The following is a 19365-nucleotide window of genomic DNA, read 5'->3' as shown; positions in this document are numbered from 1 at the left end:
AACAGCTTTTGTGTTGAAATGGAAAGAGAGAGACGGAGCAGCAGCTGTGTGGCAGAATATTGCTGACGCAGAAACTCATAAACAAAATATAAACTTGGATTGAATATTTATTAGGTTTGTGTCTGAAGTTGTGCTCACACGTTACACAGCTGGACGTTGAGAAGTCAAATAAGAAATACTAAGGTCTTAAAGGTCTTTTTAATGACTGATTTGAAATGCCATTTTCTTAATGTCTTTCATTTTTTGTAAAGCACTTTGAATTGCCTTGTGTTGAAAGGTGCTATATAAATAAACTTGCCTTGCCTTAAAACCTCCATGACAAGTTAAATATGTGAATTGAGGTATTATCACCAAATTGTGCTTCAAATATCAAACAGTAAAAGTACTCTCGGCTATTTTCACAGTATTATATTGCAGTGTTAGACAATATTAAAGTGATTTTAATGCAACCAAATATGCTATATTAATGATGTTGTTTTGAGTCAATTTAAGTTTGAATTGCTTTTTTAAATTATTCGTAAGTAAATGAGTAATAGTACTTTGTTTCAATGTACCTCTATGGTCGATTTATGCAAGAAAAAACATGTTATGTTGTAGCCAGTGAATAAGAGCATGAACAACATCCTATATTATATATTTCCACCAGTAATACAGTTAATAACTTCACCCAAAGATAACCTTAAGGCCTTAGAAAGGGACTTGAGGCCATCTTTAATCTTCTGTTACACGACTCAACATTTGATCCTCATGTGTTTGCTGACGGCGGTTGATTTAAAGCTCAGAAGCTCACATCCAGCGAAATACTTTCCACTGGGATTTGGACGAATACTTTTATTTATCCCTCCTTGGATTTCGTTTTTTAAAAGCCCAAAGGTGGAAAAATCATTTTGTGTTATTTTACTTAATAGTATGACATCTTAAATATCAGAAATGTCATAATTTGTGGTCAAATCATCAAGAGTAGCGGGTATTTTTGACTTCATTGACACATCTCTCTTTCTGAGCCTGCAGAGAAATCCACTGGACCAGAATACACTCCAAGCCGTTGCTCTCAGAAACTCTGATTATTGGAAAAGTCAGATCTATTCGTCTCTGCTTCACCGCGATAGCTCCCGGGTTTCACGGTACTTCTGTCCACATCATTTGAACTATAAACTCTTCTTCTGCTCCCTGAGGTCCTTTATTAGAAAAGTTACACTCTACGCATAGTTGGTGAAACGTCCTTATTTGCATGGGAATGTGTCACTCATTAACTGACTATGAAAAGGCATTTGAGGTCCTGCACCGTTAGCTAGCTTAGCTTACCTCTCTGTCTCAATTCATGTATTTCCTTTCTTACATGTGCTACTTTGAGTACACAAGTGCATCCCAATTGGAAGTATGGCCAAATGAGCAGTGTTGGGTGTAACGCGTTACAAAGTGAGAGCAAAGTAACGCGTTACAGTAACTTAACTACTTTTTCCGGGTAAAACGTAGTGTAACGCGCTACTACGGAACATTTGGTAACGTACCGTAGTTTCTTCTTCAATTCGCCGGAACGTTACTTTTCCCAGGGACGAGTGACAGTGTGACACACTGCCTACTCAGCTGCGTGCTTACGCAGGCACGAGCTCTAATTCCACACTGTACGTGATAGAGGCTGGCCGCTGGTGGTGGCATGAAGACTGAAGAGCAGTGATGGCAAGCGAGAAGCAGGCGCAGCCAACGCTAACATTCGAGGGATGGAGGTATTCCCATTACTTCGAACTTGTTGAAACTAAGGGGAAAAATGTGAGTGTAAGGTGTACGTTGTGCCCTGGCCAGAAACTTTTGTCCACTGCCGTTAACTCAACTGCCAACCTCACCAAGCATTTGAAAGGAAAACATGCTAGCATGAAGCTAGTAACTCAAGATCCCCGGGGAAATGATGATATTATCATACCGTGAAGAAGGGCCAGCATATTCAGTGAACATAGCCTTTTAATTCGGAGGCCAGTCCTGCTTTAAGTTGTTCTTGATTTTATTTTGGCTAAAATGTCTTTGCTTCCAAGCTGTATTATGCCATTTTATTTTATTTACACAAGCCATTGATATCAAGACATTTTGAAGTTATTATTTTTCTGTTGGATTTACATGAGGCATGTTTTATTTTGAGACACATGAGCCATTTTGAGGTTTTCATCATGTTGTTCCTAAGGAGCCTATTGATAGGATTTGCACTAGCTTTGCACCTATTTTGGGGCTAGCCTGTTTAATGATTATGATTTTATATTTATATAGTTTGATATTATTGTTTAGTGGTGGTGTTGACGCTTATAGCCCAATGTTTTGTTAAGTGCTCTGTGGCATTTTTTTTATAATAGAGAGCACAAAATAAATATCTGTTATGTCCTCCATAGTAGAACTTTATGTAAGCCTAAACATTTAGGAACAGAGATGGGGTTCTGCCCAAAGTCGAGCAACATAAAAGTAACGTAAAAGTAACGAGTAACGTAAAAAGTTACTTTCCTTGGAGGGTAACTAAGTAAAGTAAGGGATTACTTTTTTTAAGAAGTAACGAGTAACGAGCAAACACTACTTTTTAAAAGTAACTTCCTCAACACTGACTATTAGTAGGGGAGAAGGGGGTAAGGTGAGCCAGTGTGTAATTGAACCACCCCCTGTAACCAGGCAACGCCTTATAGTTGTAATCAAGTGACCAGAAATGATGCAAGCTCCACCCATTTCTCATTGCCTGTGAAAGAGAGATACTCATTATGGTCTGTTAAGTAAACATTTTTACAAAAAAACGTTTTTTGCCTGTCAAAGTAAATATTCTAGATGTCAGCTATATCGGCTGTCATGTAAAAAAAAAGTATCCAAGTTTAAACACATATATATATGTTGATGTGTTGGCAGCGTGTTAAACCATGTGAATCATTAAGCTAAAGATGATTCTGAATTTTAATGCACGGCTATTTTTTCTAAAAGGGCGGCTATGGGGTGAAGTGAACCATGGGCCTTGGGGTAAGTTGAGCCCGTTTTTCAATGGAGAAATGAATGAAAGTAGGCCAAGTGGATAATAAGAGCTCATTGTAGGCTACATTTAAAGTTGAATTTACCCTGTGTTTGATTGGTAAGATGTATGAAATTCTATCACCATTTGTATGATTACTTTTCCTTTTAACATGTTAAAAAAAATCAATCAATTCAATCGAAATTTATATTAAAAATATTTGAAAAACTAAGCTTGTATTTGGTTTGTTATTTATTGTTTATAGTTACCTTTAAGATTTGTTGTAGGTATGCCCAGGTTTGAACAGGTATGCCCAGGTTTGAACAGGTATGCCCAGCTTTGAACAGTGGTTCAATTTACCCCCTGACCTGGATCAACTTACCTCTACACTGGGGCAAGTTGAGCCACAAGACTTTTTTTTAAAGAAGTAATATTTTCACTGCCCTTGATCAAATATTAATTATTATCATTGCCATTGATAGGAGACATCCTGAATTATAGGTGTGTGTTTTCATTGTCATTTCACCTTGCTTAGAGGACAGCATAACTAAAAAATGGCTCAACTTACCCCACTCTCCCCTACCCATTTACTGCTCTCATAACGGAAGTAGCGCTAGCAGCTGCTATTGCTGCAGCACTATAGAAATCAAAGTTACACTTTTTGTTCACTATTTTATAAACATACCACTATACAGCTTTCTTAAAATGCCACCAATTGTATTGGGTTAGTAAAGCAGTCCATAGGTAATGATTTGCTACTGCGATAACGTTACTAGCCACCTAGCAAGCTACCGAGCTAGATGGCTAGCTAATAAGATAAGATGTACTTTATTGATCCCGATTTGGGAAATGTTTACGTTGCAGCAGCGTCATACAACTATACTGCTGTCTGTAGAAACCATTGTTAATTGTATAGGGTTTGTTAAGCAGTCTGTAATGATTTGCTATTGGCTATAGCAAGCTACCGAGCTAATTAGCTAAGAGCAGCAATAGCCACCTCCGGTAAGAGCACAGCCACCTTAGTGCGATTTGAGACAACACTTCAAAATCGAGATTTCTCACACATAAGATTCTTTACAGTTTTCAACTTAGAAGTTTCCTAGAGGAAGAATCCACATTTACATACAGCGATAATCCTGTGGCAAAAGCTATAATTTAAACGTTTTTTCAGTTTAAATTGAGCTGACAACGTTCACGTTTTTCTGTTTCCACAACAATTCTGTTTTCTGGGACACGTCAAGTCTGCTGCTGACTCAGATCCACACACACACACACACACACACACACACACACACACACACACACACACACACACACACACACACACACACACACACACACACACACACACACACACACACACACACACACACACACACACACACACACACACACACACACACACACACACACACACACACACACACACACACACACACACACACAAGCTTTACACCAATATAGATTTCAGTATCACAACCGAACAGAAAGAGCAGGCTGTCATGAAGTCTCTTATTCTGCAAGTTATTGCCGGTTGATCCTCTTTACATAATTTTTTTAATATTTCCTCTCCAAATGTGCTGCTGTGGAGAGGAGGTCAGGGAAAGGTGGAGGAGGGATGAGATAAACACACTCATTTACAACAGAGCAATAAACTAAGACAAGTTTACAGCAGAGGAGTTGTTTTATATGATTTTTTCATGAGGTCTAGATTTAAACACCTGCAGTGATCGCTTTCATTTCAAAGATTTACTCAAATTATTTTTCTTTATATCATGGTGCCACGGATATGACAGTGATTTGCTAAATAATGGAAAATGACGGGCCCCAATTTCCCAATGTTAACGTTGAAGTTTTGGCAGAATCAAATGCTATCTCAAAGGCAGCATTTATTCTGCATTTCAAGTGATTGCCGTGTCCCTATAATTATGAACGGATCACTATGCATCAGGTATCCTATCAGAAACCCAAAATTAGTATAATAGCACAGATATCCTCTGGGACAGTGTAGGAAATGGGAAATAATTACAAATGGGGATGTAAACACCTCGCTGTTGTTGCCATGAACATTTTCCATCGCCTGTCTGGAACAAATTATCCGCTCTCTGCCTCGGTTACGTTTCCCGTGAAGTAATTATCCGGAATTAACAACACAAGGCGCTCGGCTCACAGCCGTGACACCCGGGGACGCCGGCTAAATTTACACAACACCTGCAGATAATTCCCAGCATAAATCAGGTAATTAGCGGATGATGCACTCTGTGTGCCAGAAAGTGTTGTTGTTTAAAGGATGCATTTTACTTTTCTTGGGAAAGGTTGGCTATCTGTGATGAAGTGTTCCTTTGTCTTTGTTGAATCTAGAGTACTGATTGTTTTTGAATTGGATACATTTTTGACTTTAAATTAGACTTGAATAATTAATAACTACAAGATAGTAGCTTAAAATTGAAAATGCTGTAGGGATCTTTGTTCGGTAAAAAAGGTTCAAGTAACACGTTGACAGTAATGTTCTTTTCCCCGGTAACGAATAGTGTAAAAGGTTAAGGTATTAGAGTTAAACAAAAACGGAATTAAACCTTTAAAATCCTGTTTTGGTCTGTTTTGCACAAGAGACGTTTTATTTGTTAAAAATAACTCGCTCTCTTATCTTTAGCTAGTTTAAAACGACTCGTTTTTACCATTTATATAACTTGCGAATGTAAAATAACTCCTGTCCGTTTTTATCGTTTTAATGCCATTGAACACGACTTTTGATCAGAATAACAGCTACGGTGAGACGATCTCCCGTGAATGCTCCGTAAAGCTACGTGTTGTGATGTCTGTGTTTGCTTCCCTGTAACGAGTTCTGATCGCTCAGTGATGATACTATACCTCAGGGGTCATTTAGACGCTTCTTATGAGTCTTGTGTTTTGTTTTGGTAAAAATGGTTCGTATTTTCAGTTAGCTGAGTTTCTTCCCGTTAATCGAGTATGACACATTAATAGGTTTTTAAATATTAAGAAGCCCTGAGACACAGCTTCGTGAAAAAAACCACAGCCCCCTCTACCGGGGACTCTCGGGCTTAACAGGTTAAACATTTAGAGACTTCAGTTCAAGACTTCTCACATGTTTGTTATTTATCAGGAAATGATGTTCTGTGTTTCCTTGTCTGGAAGTCTGAAATAAAGGTATTTTTTTGTTTAAACTTCCTCTCCTTCACATTTGGGTCCATTCTCCGTAACACAGGGATAATGATAGACTGAGAACAACTCTTTCTTTCCCCTGCAGTTCTGAAGTGACCGTCAAAGTGACCCGTCAAAATGACCCTGTGATTCACGAGAGTCGCCATGTTCCACATTCAAGTCTTCAATTATTCATGGCTTCACCTCCAGGGTCTTAAGCAGCTTAAAGTGTGTAATTGCTCCTCTGAAGACACGTGTCGAACCACTGAAGCTTTGGTCACAGTGGCTTGTTTTTATCTCAGATGTTTGAGGCATGTATGGACGCATTTAAAAGCTGCAATCTGCATTAGACACACTGCTGGAGGAGCTTAGGGTAACTCATCATCTGCAGAGCTGCAGTTTGATGGATTTGCATGAATTCACTCTGACCTTGCAGGACCTAATGTGAGCACGTTTGACTTCTGCATCACTCACTGCTAAACACCTCATCTGTATAACCTTTGCAATTATTTAACCGTGTAAAACTCATAACACTGAGAATAATTACTGAATTACACTTTGAGCAATGCTGTGGTTTCCATGATTAATACCTTTATTAATACTTACACACCACTGCATGTATTGTAATATACACATGTTTACATACTTTCTGTTGTTATATGGTAAATGGACTGTACTTATATAGCGCTTTATCCAGTCTTTAAGACCCCTCAAAGCGCTTTAGATACTACATGTCATTCACCCATTCATACAGAGCAGAGCACCTGACTCTAGGACCTAACATTCACACAGAGCAGTGTACCTGACTCTAGGACCTAACACTCACACAGAGCAGTGCACCTGACTCTAGGACCTAACATTCACACAGAGCAGAGCACCTGACTCTAGGACCTAACATTCACACAGAGCAGTGTACCTGACTCTAGGACCTAACATTCACTCAGAGCAGTGCACCTGACTCTAGGACCTAACATTCACTCAGAGCAGTGTACCTGACTCTAGGACCTAACACTCACACAGAGCAGTGCACCTGACTCTAGGACCTAACATTCACACAGAGCAGTGCACCTGACTCTAGGACCTAACATTCACACAGAGCAGTGTACCTGACTCTAGGACCTAACATTCACACAGAGCAGTGTACCTGACTCTAGGACCTAACATTCACACAGAGCAGTGCACCTGACTCTAGGACCTAACATTCACACAGAGCAGTGCACCTGACTCTAGGACCTAACATTCACACAGAGCAGTGCACCTGACTCTAGGACCTAACATTCACTCAGAGCAGTGCACCTGACTCTAGGACCTATCATTCACACAGAGCAGTGTACCTGACTCTAGGACCTAACATTCACTCAGAGCAGTGCACCTGACTCTAGGACCTAACATTCACACAGAGCAGTGCACCTGACTCTAGGACCTAACATTCACACAGAGCAGTGCACCTGACTCTAGGACCTAACATTCACACAGAGCAGTGTACCTGACTCTAGGACCTAACATTCACACAGAGCAGTGCACCTGACTCTAGGACCTATCATTCACACAGAGCAGTGCACCTGACTCTAGGACCTAACATTCACACCCATTCACACACCGTTGGCCATCGGGAGCAACTCAGGGTTAAGTATCTCGCCCAAGGATACATCGACATGTTGACTGCATGGGCTGGGATCGAACCCACACCCTTCTGGTTGAAAGACGACCGCACTCCCTCACAGCCACAGTCGCCCTAGATATATATATTGTACAATGGACACATTTTAAATTAATCCTCATTACTTAACACTTTTATTTTGTTATATCTTCTTAATACACTTTTTACTTTAACTTATTATTGTTTTGAAATGGAGCAAAACCCTAAAGCGAAGAAAGTGATTATAAATTAAAAATAGATTATTATAAAATATAATTTATTGACAATTACCTTGTCTTGTTATATTTCTCAGTAATGAAGGCTTTGATGTCTGATAACAAACTCTTCCAATTACAGTGATGTTAATGAGCCTTGGGAAATTTAGCTAGAAGTGGAGATTATTTATTCCACTTGATTTGATGTGCTCCGCTGCAGTATTTAGTCGGTACCATTTATCTTCAAATTGTTAAATGCACAGGCTTGTTCCTTGTTTTTTTTCTAACGCTGTTTATATTTTCTAGTGAAGATTGAACCGGAGTTTCTTTTTTGATTGAATATACACAACAAAGCTCCAACTGGGAGACAAGTAAAACCGTCCGAGTCAGAATAAATGTTTACTTCCATAACCCCAGGCTCTTCAGATACCACCGTGCAGCTCAATCAAAAACTTATAAACATGTTGGAGCCTGGAGGCCGGAACATCTGCTAAACAAGTGTCCAGCTCTATTTGTGGGAGAAAAGAATTGGCTTTTTTTTGTGTCTCATTTGGTTTCAAAATAGTAAGAAATCATGCACGCTGTTTTGGATATAAATCCTGGATGTCTTGTCTCTATATTTCCCCTTTCCTCTGTGACTCAGAGTATCTGTCTGGAAGTTCATTTCTGAAGTTTCCAGAAGCTTTTCCCTCTCTGATCTTCCGCACCAGACTTCCCTTCGCTGATGTCAAAGCTCTAATAAACAATTTATTTGTGGAATAACATCAATTGGAGGGTTTGAATAATATTTGGATTTCATATTTAGGAGAAAATCAGGATATATTACAGAGACTTGAAGTCAAACTTTGCCTAAAATCAGAGATGGCAAAAGTACACACTTCCTTTACTCAAGTAGAAGTACAGATACTCGTGTTTAAAAATACTCTGGTGAAAGTAGAAGTACTGACTAAACTTCTTTACTCAAGTCAAAGTAAAGAGGCTTTGAAATGTACTTCAGTAAAAAGTACCCATAACTAGCAGCTGTTTTAAAGAGTACCTGACCTCCCTTTATATTCATAGAACAATAATGTCATTGTTAGCTAATGAATGTTTCCATGCTGAACAACGGCAACATGACAACGTTTCCATTGGTCCCTCTTCTTTAGAGAAGACCAGGAAATGATGGATACACGGATCGTGTTCAAATCAATAGGCACGCAATGACTCTAAATAATAATGATCACGCCACCAAACACACATTCAGACTAAAGGAACCAGCCTGTTTGGAAAATGAGAGAAGTAGAAAGTACAGGTATTTGGGTTCAACATGTAAGAAGTAGAAAGTACAGGTATTTGTGTTCAACATGTAAGAAGTAGGAAGTACAGGTATTTGAGTTCAACATGTAAGAAGTAGGAAGTACAGGTATTTGAGTTCAACATGTAAGAAGTAGGAAGTACAGGTATTTGTATTCAACATGTAAGAAGTAGGAAGTACAGGTATTTGAGTTCAACATGTAAGAAGTAGAAAGTACAGGTATTTGTATTCAACATGTAAGAAGTAGAAAGTACAGGTATTTGTGTTCAACATGTAAGAAGTAGGAAGTACAGGTATTTGAGTTCAACATGTAAGAAGTAGGAAGTACAGGTATTTGAGTTCAACATGTAAGAAGTAGGAAGTACAGGTATTTGAGTTCAACATGTAAGAAGTAGAAAGTACAGGTATTTGTGTTCAACATGTAAGAAGTAGGAAGTACAGGTATTTGAGTTCAACATGTAAGAAGTAGGAAGTACAGGTATTTGAGTTCAACATGTAAGAAGTAGGAAGTACAGGTATTTGAGTTCAACATGTAAGAAGTAGGAAGTACAGGTATTTGTGTTCAACATGTAAGAAGTAGGAAGTACAGGTATTTGAGTTCAACATGTAAGAAGTAGAAAGTACAGGTATTTGAGTTCAACATGTAAGAAGTAGGAAGTACAGGTATTTGAGTTCAACATGTAAGAAGTAGGAAGTACAGGTATTTGAGTTCAACATGTAAGAAGTAGGAAGTACAGGTATTTGAGTTCAACATGTAAGAAGTAGGAAGTACAGGTATTTGTGTTCAACATGTAAGAAGTAGAAAGTACAGGTATTTGAGTTCAACATGTAAGAAGTAGGAAGTACAGGTATTTGAGTTCAACATGTAAGAAGTAGGAAGTACAGGTATTTGTGTTCAACATGTAAGAAGTAGAAAGTACAGGTATTTGAGTTCAACATGTAAGAAGTAGGAAGTACAGGTATTTGAGTTCAACATGTAAGAAGTAGGAAGTACAGGTATTTGAGTTCAACATGTAAGAAGTAGAAAGTACAGGTATTTGAGTTCAACATGTGAGAAGTAGAAAGTACAGGTATTTGTGTTCAACATGTAAGAAGTAGAAAGTACAGGTATTTGAGTTCAACATGTAAGAAGTAGAAAGTACAGGTATTTGAGTTCAACATGTAAGAAGTAGAAAGTACAGGTATTTGAGTTCAACATGTAAGAAGTAGAAAGTACAGGTATTTGGGTTCAAAATGTAAGAAGTCAAAGTAAAAAGTCGTCAGAAAAATAAGTATTGGAGTAAAGCACTGATACTATAAACATTTACTTCAAGGTAGGTAAGAATGGAGAAACCAGCCCGAGTGGCTAGAATTTGAAAATACACAACCGGAACAAATCTGCCACTTCCTTACAGAGCCCCTCCTCCAACACACACGAACGCGCACATGACCAATGAGGGCACGAGATAAGTTTGTGCACAGATGGAAGGCTGACAGGCAGGTAGGCCATCCAGTTACTTTAGCCGGACCGGCTCAGATGATTGGTCGTGCTTTTTACAGCGCCACGGCTTCCACAGATGAAATTTATTTTATGTATTTATTGTCAAAGCACTTCAGATATTCATTGCTATCGGGATGTTAAGAGCATTCCATGGAATATAACAACAAGTGTATCTGAAGTGAATTACCTACCCCACCTTTAAGTACAGTAACAAAGTATTTGTACTCCACTACTTCCCACCTCTGCCTAAATGCAACCGGACGGAGCGTTCAAAGTGAAGTTAAGAAACCCACAAATTAGTTAAACTGATGAAATCTTCGTGACCCCACCTGGAAACCAAAACACATGAAGGCGGATGCAGAAAACACAACCTCCACCACATAAAAACATTTATAACTTGTATATTTTTCCACTCCTTCTTACTTGACAGGGTTCTCCATCATTCTACTGTTTCTTTCAGATGTACCCTCTCCCATTTCACTGTTGAATCCAACAACGGTGCTTGAAAATACATTTTAAAACCTGAAGATATCGTCAAGCTGTTGGCAGATATTAATCTTTGTCTCCATATGTGGGAGCTTTCCATAAAGTACCTGATGTGGTGAATACCGTTATCTCTTACCGTGTCTATAAAACAGAAAATGACATAATCCTGCTGACAATCAAATCCAAATTAGATTAGAATTAGAATTAGATGGTGGTAATAAAAACGTAAGTTCGGCCAGAGAGCTTTTTGAAGTAAGAATAGATCTGATGCATCTGAGGCCAAGGTATTCTGACTGCTCTCACTAACTTTGTTACCGTGCTGATTTTAGGGAGGTAATGTTTGCCATGTTCTTCGTCTAAATCTCTGGATTCTAAATCACTAAACTGATTCACCTTCAGGGGACCATGACCATCTGCTCTACATCGCATTATAAGTTTAAAACAAATATATTGACCTGCTGGTAACCTAGAGGTAAAGTCAGAGGATCAGGCACGTTTTCAGAGTTTGGGTACGATGGATATCTGTACGAAATTTGGCGACAATAAGTTGTTGAGTTACTTTCGGCACGGTACAGTCAAGAACGTTTGTTAACCATCATGGTCCCTACACTTATAACAACATAGACTACACTATAACACCCCTTGCTGTGAAATACCAATTATGTGAAATATATATACCGTTAATAGCTGTGAAAAAATTAACCTGGCTGTTATATCTACATAACTGTTACAGGATATATATTATATTAAGCTGTCTTTGGCTCTTTTCTGCTGTAACAAATGCAAGTTTCCTACGGAGCCCCCTAGGGGACATGGAGAAGAAAAAAAGAATTATTTGAAAAATGTTTTGCGAGATATCGTAAAACATTAGCGAGATCTTGCAATACTTTTCATTTAGCTCAATGTACTTCCTGGTCAGTTCGGTTGCTACGGCAACACAGAAACCACAACAATGGAGCCGTTCAGCGATTTTACTTTGAGCTTGGCCTTAAATATAATACAGATATAACATCAGTGCTTGCCAATAGGCACGGGTTTCACACATAGACTTTATATATAAAGGGGTTCACATAAGTGAAGACACCTCAAGAGAACACTCAGAGCGAGGGGACATGCACGTCCCTCTGAGCTGAGTTATTGACAGATTCGAATTTCGCGGATCAATAACTCATGAACATAACGTAAAACAACATGACTTTACAATCAGAGCAAGGTAGACAACGAGCTACAGAGTCGTTTTTATCAGAACAGTTTGAGACGCGCCGTCATCCGAGCTAAACATCAAGAATTGGTCACACTCTGCAGCTGGAGGAGTGAGATGAGTGCTTAGGGACCGTCTACAAACTGCAACGGGGTTTTGCGAGATATCGCCAAACTTTTTTTTTTGTTCAAATAATTCCGAGCCAGCAGTCGTGGGATTTTAAAATGAATAGCTTCACTGAATTAGATTAAATCCAACATTTCACGATGTCTCAGTTAAATTCATCCTGTGCAGCAATATGCTCAATTCTTGCAACCTTTCATTCCTAAAAAGTGAAAGATTGTGGAAGGTTGTGCGAACACGCTACAAGAGGTGGGTTACTGCACTTTGTGTGTCTCAGTCAGAATTGCAAAGTAGTATTTGCATGACTGTGCACTATTTCCTCTCAGTCCTCGAAGGCTTGTTTAAACTTGTTTCCAAAAGTTTCCCAGAGTAAACGAAAGGATTCTTATTCCTGTCTTTATCCCTGAGGACAATCATGTTCTCGAAATGCTCCTCGCCTTGCAAACCTTTTAACCTCAACAACCCAAGTTTGTTTTACAAATGAGCTTATTATGTCAGACTTTGATACAACTACATGTTTTAATGTTTTAAGAGGCTGTAGTATTACTCATCAGAACTTTACCCAAGTGCTGCTTTTAGATTAATTGGCAAAGGGTTATTAATGATACAAAGCTGGCAGAGGATGCACTCGCATTAAATGTTATGTTGCATTAAAATATATTATTGGTGCTTTCAAACCATTACCAGGAGATTGATATGCCATTAGAGTCTTTACCTAGACGTTTTTACTGTACAGCGTGCATCTTTTTTTATGTGATTCCAACGTTTATGAGTGTTCCACCTGTAAAAGCACAGTAATGCAAATGAAAAGTTAAAAACATCCCATAAATATGAGCAGAAGCAGAGGGGGAAATTAAACGAGCTTTTAGTGTAACAGTTCATCTTCTCAGTGCGTGCTTTAACATGATGGTTGTTGCTTTTGAAGTCTCAGTTCATCTCTCTCTCTAATGCGGCTTTCACATCAGCGCTTTTCCCTTTCTAGCTCCGAGCTCGAGCTTTTCTGGTTCACCTGCTGCGTCATGACGTCACCGTTTACATCGCTGATTTGCTCCCCAACGGCGCTCACAACAACAACAACAACAACAACAACAACGGGGGACTGCGTCGGGTCGATGATCGTGTTGCTTTTAATCACACGAAGTCAGATTAAATAATATAACGACTTCTCCAACCTTATGCTTTTCTCCAGAGTGCCGTGGTTCATTGTTTATTAATGTGTCTCAGCGGCATGTACCGACCGCTGCAGTGCTGGCTGCTCGTCCACGGGAGTTTATTCTCCCGTTAGCTCCGGGTTAGCTCACACTGCAGCGGCCTCTCTAAAGTATTCACTGTCTGACTGTCACACAAGCAGCTGATACGTATCCCCAATTCCCCTTAAGTTAATGTGAGTCAGTCTGAATTGACGCTGTTTGGCATCACAACGATGTTATTAAAGTGTCTCTGGTATAAAATGGGTGATGTTACCATAGCAACCAAAGCTAAACTGATTACTTGTTGCTATCCTATTGTGGCATAAGCCGTTTTCTACAGGCACATTTTACCGGCGTATTTTTCATTATGATTCTACTTGTGATAGTCGGACATGACAACCTGTGCAGCCCATCTATTGATTCCATCCGATAGCTGCTATAATACAAAACAAAACATCTGTCTCTCTCCACAATGATCAATAACAGAGAACGGATGGTGGTACAAATAAACAGAATCACACAAAGCCTGGTTAGTGTTGCCTGACTTTAGAAAGTGTGTGGTTGCCTTCTAGTCACTTTGCTCAGCACTGCTGCTAGTAGGCAGGCATGACGAGACTCTTCAGTCGACCCATGTTCAGGGGAGGTGGGTTTAATTTCCTGCACGCCTCGACGTAAGCGACGCCGCCTCTTAGCTCCGAAGCTCTTGCCTCTAGACCGACAATTTTTTGGAGCTGGAAGTGAACCGGATTCCGGAGCTAAGAGGCGGTGCCACTGCGGTGTGAACAGGAAAAAACGGTACTTTTCAGGCTCCAGCTCCGAACCAGAGCTGAAAACGCGTTGGTGTGAAAGGGGCAAAAGACAACAGCAGTGGAAGGTGTTCAGAGAAAGCCTGACTTCTCCTCCACTTCCTGAGAAATGTCTTCACGTCTAAACTTTTTAGAAGGATTTGGATGATAAGCCTTTTGGCAGAGCGGCGAGAAAGATGAACAAAAAAGAGAGAACGTTTTATCAAAATCCATTAAAACCGCATACCGTTAAAAATAGGCGAGTTAGAAGTGGATCCCATGCTGGAGAGGAGACGCTGATGGAGAGGCTTCGAGCGGATGATTCACTTTCTGTTCGGGTGAATCTCCTGGAACAGACTGAAGATCTCAGTTCGGTGCTTCATCAGCTGAGTCCCGGTTTTTATTCTTAACAAAGCCTTAAATGAAAGTGTGTAACTCAAAGCATGTTTTTTGTTTTACAAATGATGACTACATGTATTTTTAAGGATATTAGTTTCATTTCAGAAGTAGGGAAGGTCTCATGTTGTAAGACGTTCATCAAATGAAATAATAATAATAAAGAACTTTGCAGCCCGAGGCGAATTAAATCCACCCAATTACTCTGAACACATGTTACTATTTAACATCAACCTTTTTATCAATTCTGTTCTGGATTTTTGGCAACTAGACACGATTAATATTCAGCTTTTTATACGTTTTTAAAGATGATTTGTTTGCCGTTAACCGTAAGACCAGCTGTAGACGGGCAGGAAAGGGAGAGAGGGGATGTCAAGCAGCTAAAAGCCACGGGTCAGATATGAAACTGCACTGCTGCTTTTAGGACACATGGAACTACTGGACCCCTTGGTAAGAGAGACTTTATTGTATTTCAATATTTTTTTTTGCATTTTATGAAAGGATCTTGTTTCAGGACGTACAAAAGGAATTACAGTAAATAACGATCAACGATTAAACAAAACAATTATCAAATAATATGATATACTTAAGGAATAACATCAACTTTATGCTCCTAAGTAGAGACACTACACACTGATATACACCTGAACATCAGCAGGAGAGGACTCTTTAAAGTAGAGACACTACATACTGATATACACCTGAACATCAGCAGGAGAGGACTGTTTAAAGTAGAGACACTACATACTGATATACACCTGAACATCAGCAGGAGAGGACTCTTTAAAGTAGAGACACTACATACTGATATACACCTGAACATCAGCAGGAGAGGACTCTTTAAAGTAGAGACACTACATACTGATATACACCTGAGCATCAGCAGGAGAGGACTCTTTAAAGTAGAGACACTACATACTGATATACACCTGAACATCAGCAGGAGAGGACTCTTTAAAGTAGAGACACTACATACTGATATACACCTGAGCATCAGCAGGAGAGGACTCTTTAAAGTAGAGACACTACATACTGATATACACCTGAACATCAGCAGGAGAGGACTCTTTAAAGTAGAGACACTACACACTGATATACACCTGAACATCAGCAGGAGAGGACTCTTTAAAGTAGAGACACTACATACTGATATACACCTGAGCATCAGCAGGAGAGGACTCTTTAAAGTAGAGACACTACATACTGATATACACCTGAACATCAGCAGGAGAGGACTCTTTAAAGTAGAGACACTACATACTGATATACACCTGAACATCAGCAGGAGAGGACTCTTTAAAGTAGAGACACTACATACTGATATACACCTGAACATCAGCAGGAGAGGACTCTTTAAAGTAGAGACACTACATACTGATATACACCTGATCATCAGCAGGAGAGGACTCTTTAAAGTAGAAACACTACATACTGATATACACCTGAACATCAGCAGGAGAGGACTCTTTAAAGTAGAGACACTACATACTGATATACACCTGAACATCAGCAGGAGAGAACTCTTTAAAGTAGAGACACTACATACTGATATACACCTGATCATCAGCAGGAGAGGACTCTTTAAAGTAGAGACACCACATACTGATATACACCTGAACATCAGCAGGAGAGGACTCTTTAAAGTAGAGACACTACATACTGATATACACCTGAACATCAGCAGGAGAGGACTCTTTAAAGTAGAGACACTACATACTGATATACACCTGAACATCAGCAGGAGAGGACTCTTTAAAGTAGAGACACTACATACTGATATACACCTGAACATCAGCAGGTGAGGACTCTTTAAAGTAGAGACACTACATACTGATATACACCTGAACATCAGCAGGAGAGGACTCTTTAAAGTAGAGACACTACATACTGATATACACCTGAACATCAGCAGGAGAGGACTCTTTAAAGTAGAGACACTACATACTGATATACACCTGAACATCAGCAGGAGAGGACTCTTTAAAGTAGAGACACTACAGACTGATATACACCTGAACATCAGCAGGAGATAACTCTTTAAAGTAGAGACACTACATACTGATATACACCTGAACATCAGCAGGAGAGGACTCTTTAAAGTAGAGACACTACATACAGATATACACCTGAACATCAGCAGGAGAGGACTCTTTAAAGTAGAGACACTACATACTGATATACACCTGAACATCAGCAGGAGAGGACTCTTTAAAGTAGAGACACTACATACTGATATACACCTGAACATCAGCAGGAGAGGACTCTTTAAAGTAGAGACACTACATACTGATATACACCTGAACATCAGCAGCAGAGGACTCTTTAAAGTAGAGACTGTGGATTTGTCGTATGCCCATGCTGTTGACATTGCCTACAATGATGACAAGAAAGGGGTTAAGAAAGTTGTTGAGTCGTTCAAATCAAAAATCCAATCATATTCCCTGAAGTGCGGTCAATGCATGGATGTGTAGCTTGAATCTAACAACGCCATCAAGCTGTCACAACACTTGATGTAAGGCTTCATTAATGCACAGCGAGGGGAAGCAACCTCTTGCCTTTTATTCAGACTATGTCTCCATGGAGACTGTTATAATAACAAGTTCAACCCTTCAAAAGAAAAGAGAGGATTAAGGAGGAAGAAGAAGAGAGGGGGAGGGGCTGCAGGATCTCTTTTAGCTTCAATACTTTATGTAGAAGCACTTCCACTTCAGACTGCGGGAAACAACAAGAGTGAGAATTGTTAGTGAGAAAGAAGTGAAATATCTATCATTTCTCACAGGAATTGGAGGAATACATCCCCCTCAGATTAACCATCAAGATGTGATTGAGATGAACATGTACTTTCCTGCATTATATCACGAACAGATGTGGAACTGATGTGCAAAAAACGTTCATGATTCAACAAACGTTAGAATAAAAACAGGTGGAATAATAAAATAAAATGTTTCAATTCACTCCGAATTCAATGCACATATAAGCAACATTTTACTTCAAACTTTGGAGGGAGTTTGGGACAATGCAAGAAGCTGTATAGCATTCTAAAGATGGAACAAGAAAAATACACAAAATGGTGCAAATGAGACGACAGTGCAGGAATAATTGGACTTTGCACTGAATGAAAATGAAATACTGTGGAATAAAATACTGCTTATCGAAATAAAACATAAAAAGTATTCACCCTCTTGGCTTTGTTCCTATTTTCTTTCATTGAAACTGCAACCACTAATAATACAATATTCCTAATTGACTTTGTTTGTCATGAACCCAAACAAAGTCAGTCAAAATTGGTGAAGTGAAAATAAAGAAAGCTAATGTTTTGAAAAAATCTGAAAAGTGGTGTTTGCCCAAACAATGACCTTCAGATCAACTCAATTATTTAAATAAAGTTCACCTCTGTGTCATTATCTCTGTATATATACACCTTTTGCATCTTCAAAGTTGTCTGCATGTTGTAATACTTTTGCGAGGCTGGCTGGTAAACAGATGAACAGAACTCAGGGATATAACAGTCTCTCATTCAGTGCTGCTGTTGGTCCAAATGTTTCCAACTCACTGCAGGATTTGCGTGTACAGTATAGCACCCCATCAATCATGCAATACCACCATTACAAGCACAAGTCCAATGAACAAGCGTGACAATGAAAAATGGAAGCAGTCTACTCGAGCTGTTACTCTTCAGCTTTCTTTCCCTTTCCTCCAGTGGAGTGCATTTAAGGGCAGGCTGAGAGCTCCTGACAGCTGTCTGAGCAGAAACTTTTCTCCGCAGTCCCAAGGTTACACAATGACATCAGAGCGAACCTTTCAGCAGCGCTGGATGATATGGAATATTTGGCTTTAAGAACTGACGTGTGGTCCAGCTGAAACACGAGCTCACATACAATATGTCCACACTTCAGCAAAGAGTGGACACTTGACTGAAACAAGCTTCATGCCCAGAAAGCCATTTGGCGAGCAAGCAGAAGAAACATTATCGTTTGTAAACAGATCTTTTTAAATCACACAATAGTCTCTTACAACACGGGAAGCGTGCAAGCAACAGACAGACATGACTCGCATAACCAAGCTTGATAAAGTTACAGAAATGTGAGATACTTGTCAGCATTGTTTAGGAAATATGTGAAGACGTGCATGTATGAAAATGTTCATTTTGTGGGCTATAAGGCTCAAAGCTACTTAGAAGTTATTAAAAGTGTAAGGCAGGCAGTCGGACCTAAACGCAGAAACAAAATGGAAGTAAGAAATGGCGAGCTTTTTCATGAAAGCAGATACAAAAAAGTAAAAGAAAGGCAGCAAAAAACGAAAGAAGTAACAAACCGGGATGGCATATCAGGCAGAGTCCTGCATCGGGTCGGGTACCCCCGGGTGACCCGCAAAAAAAGTGATTCGCGGGTGGTGTTTTTTCAAACCCTTTTTTCCGGGT

The sequence above is a fragment of the Notothenia rossii genome, assembly GCF_949606895.1.
Source record: "Notothenia rossii genome assembly, chromosome: 11".
Classification (NCBI taxonomy): Eukaryota; Metazoa; Chordata; class Actinopteri; order Perciformes; family Nototheniidae; genus Notothenia; species Notothenia rossii.
This window is presented reverse-complemented; position numbering follows the sequence as displayed.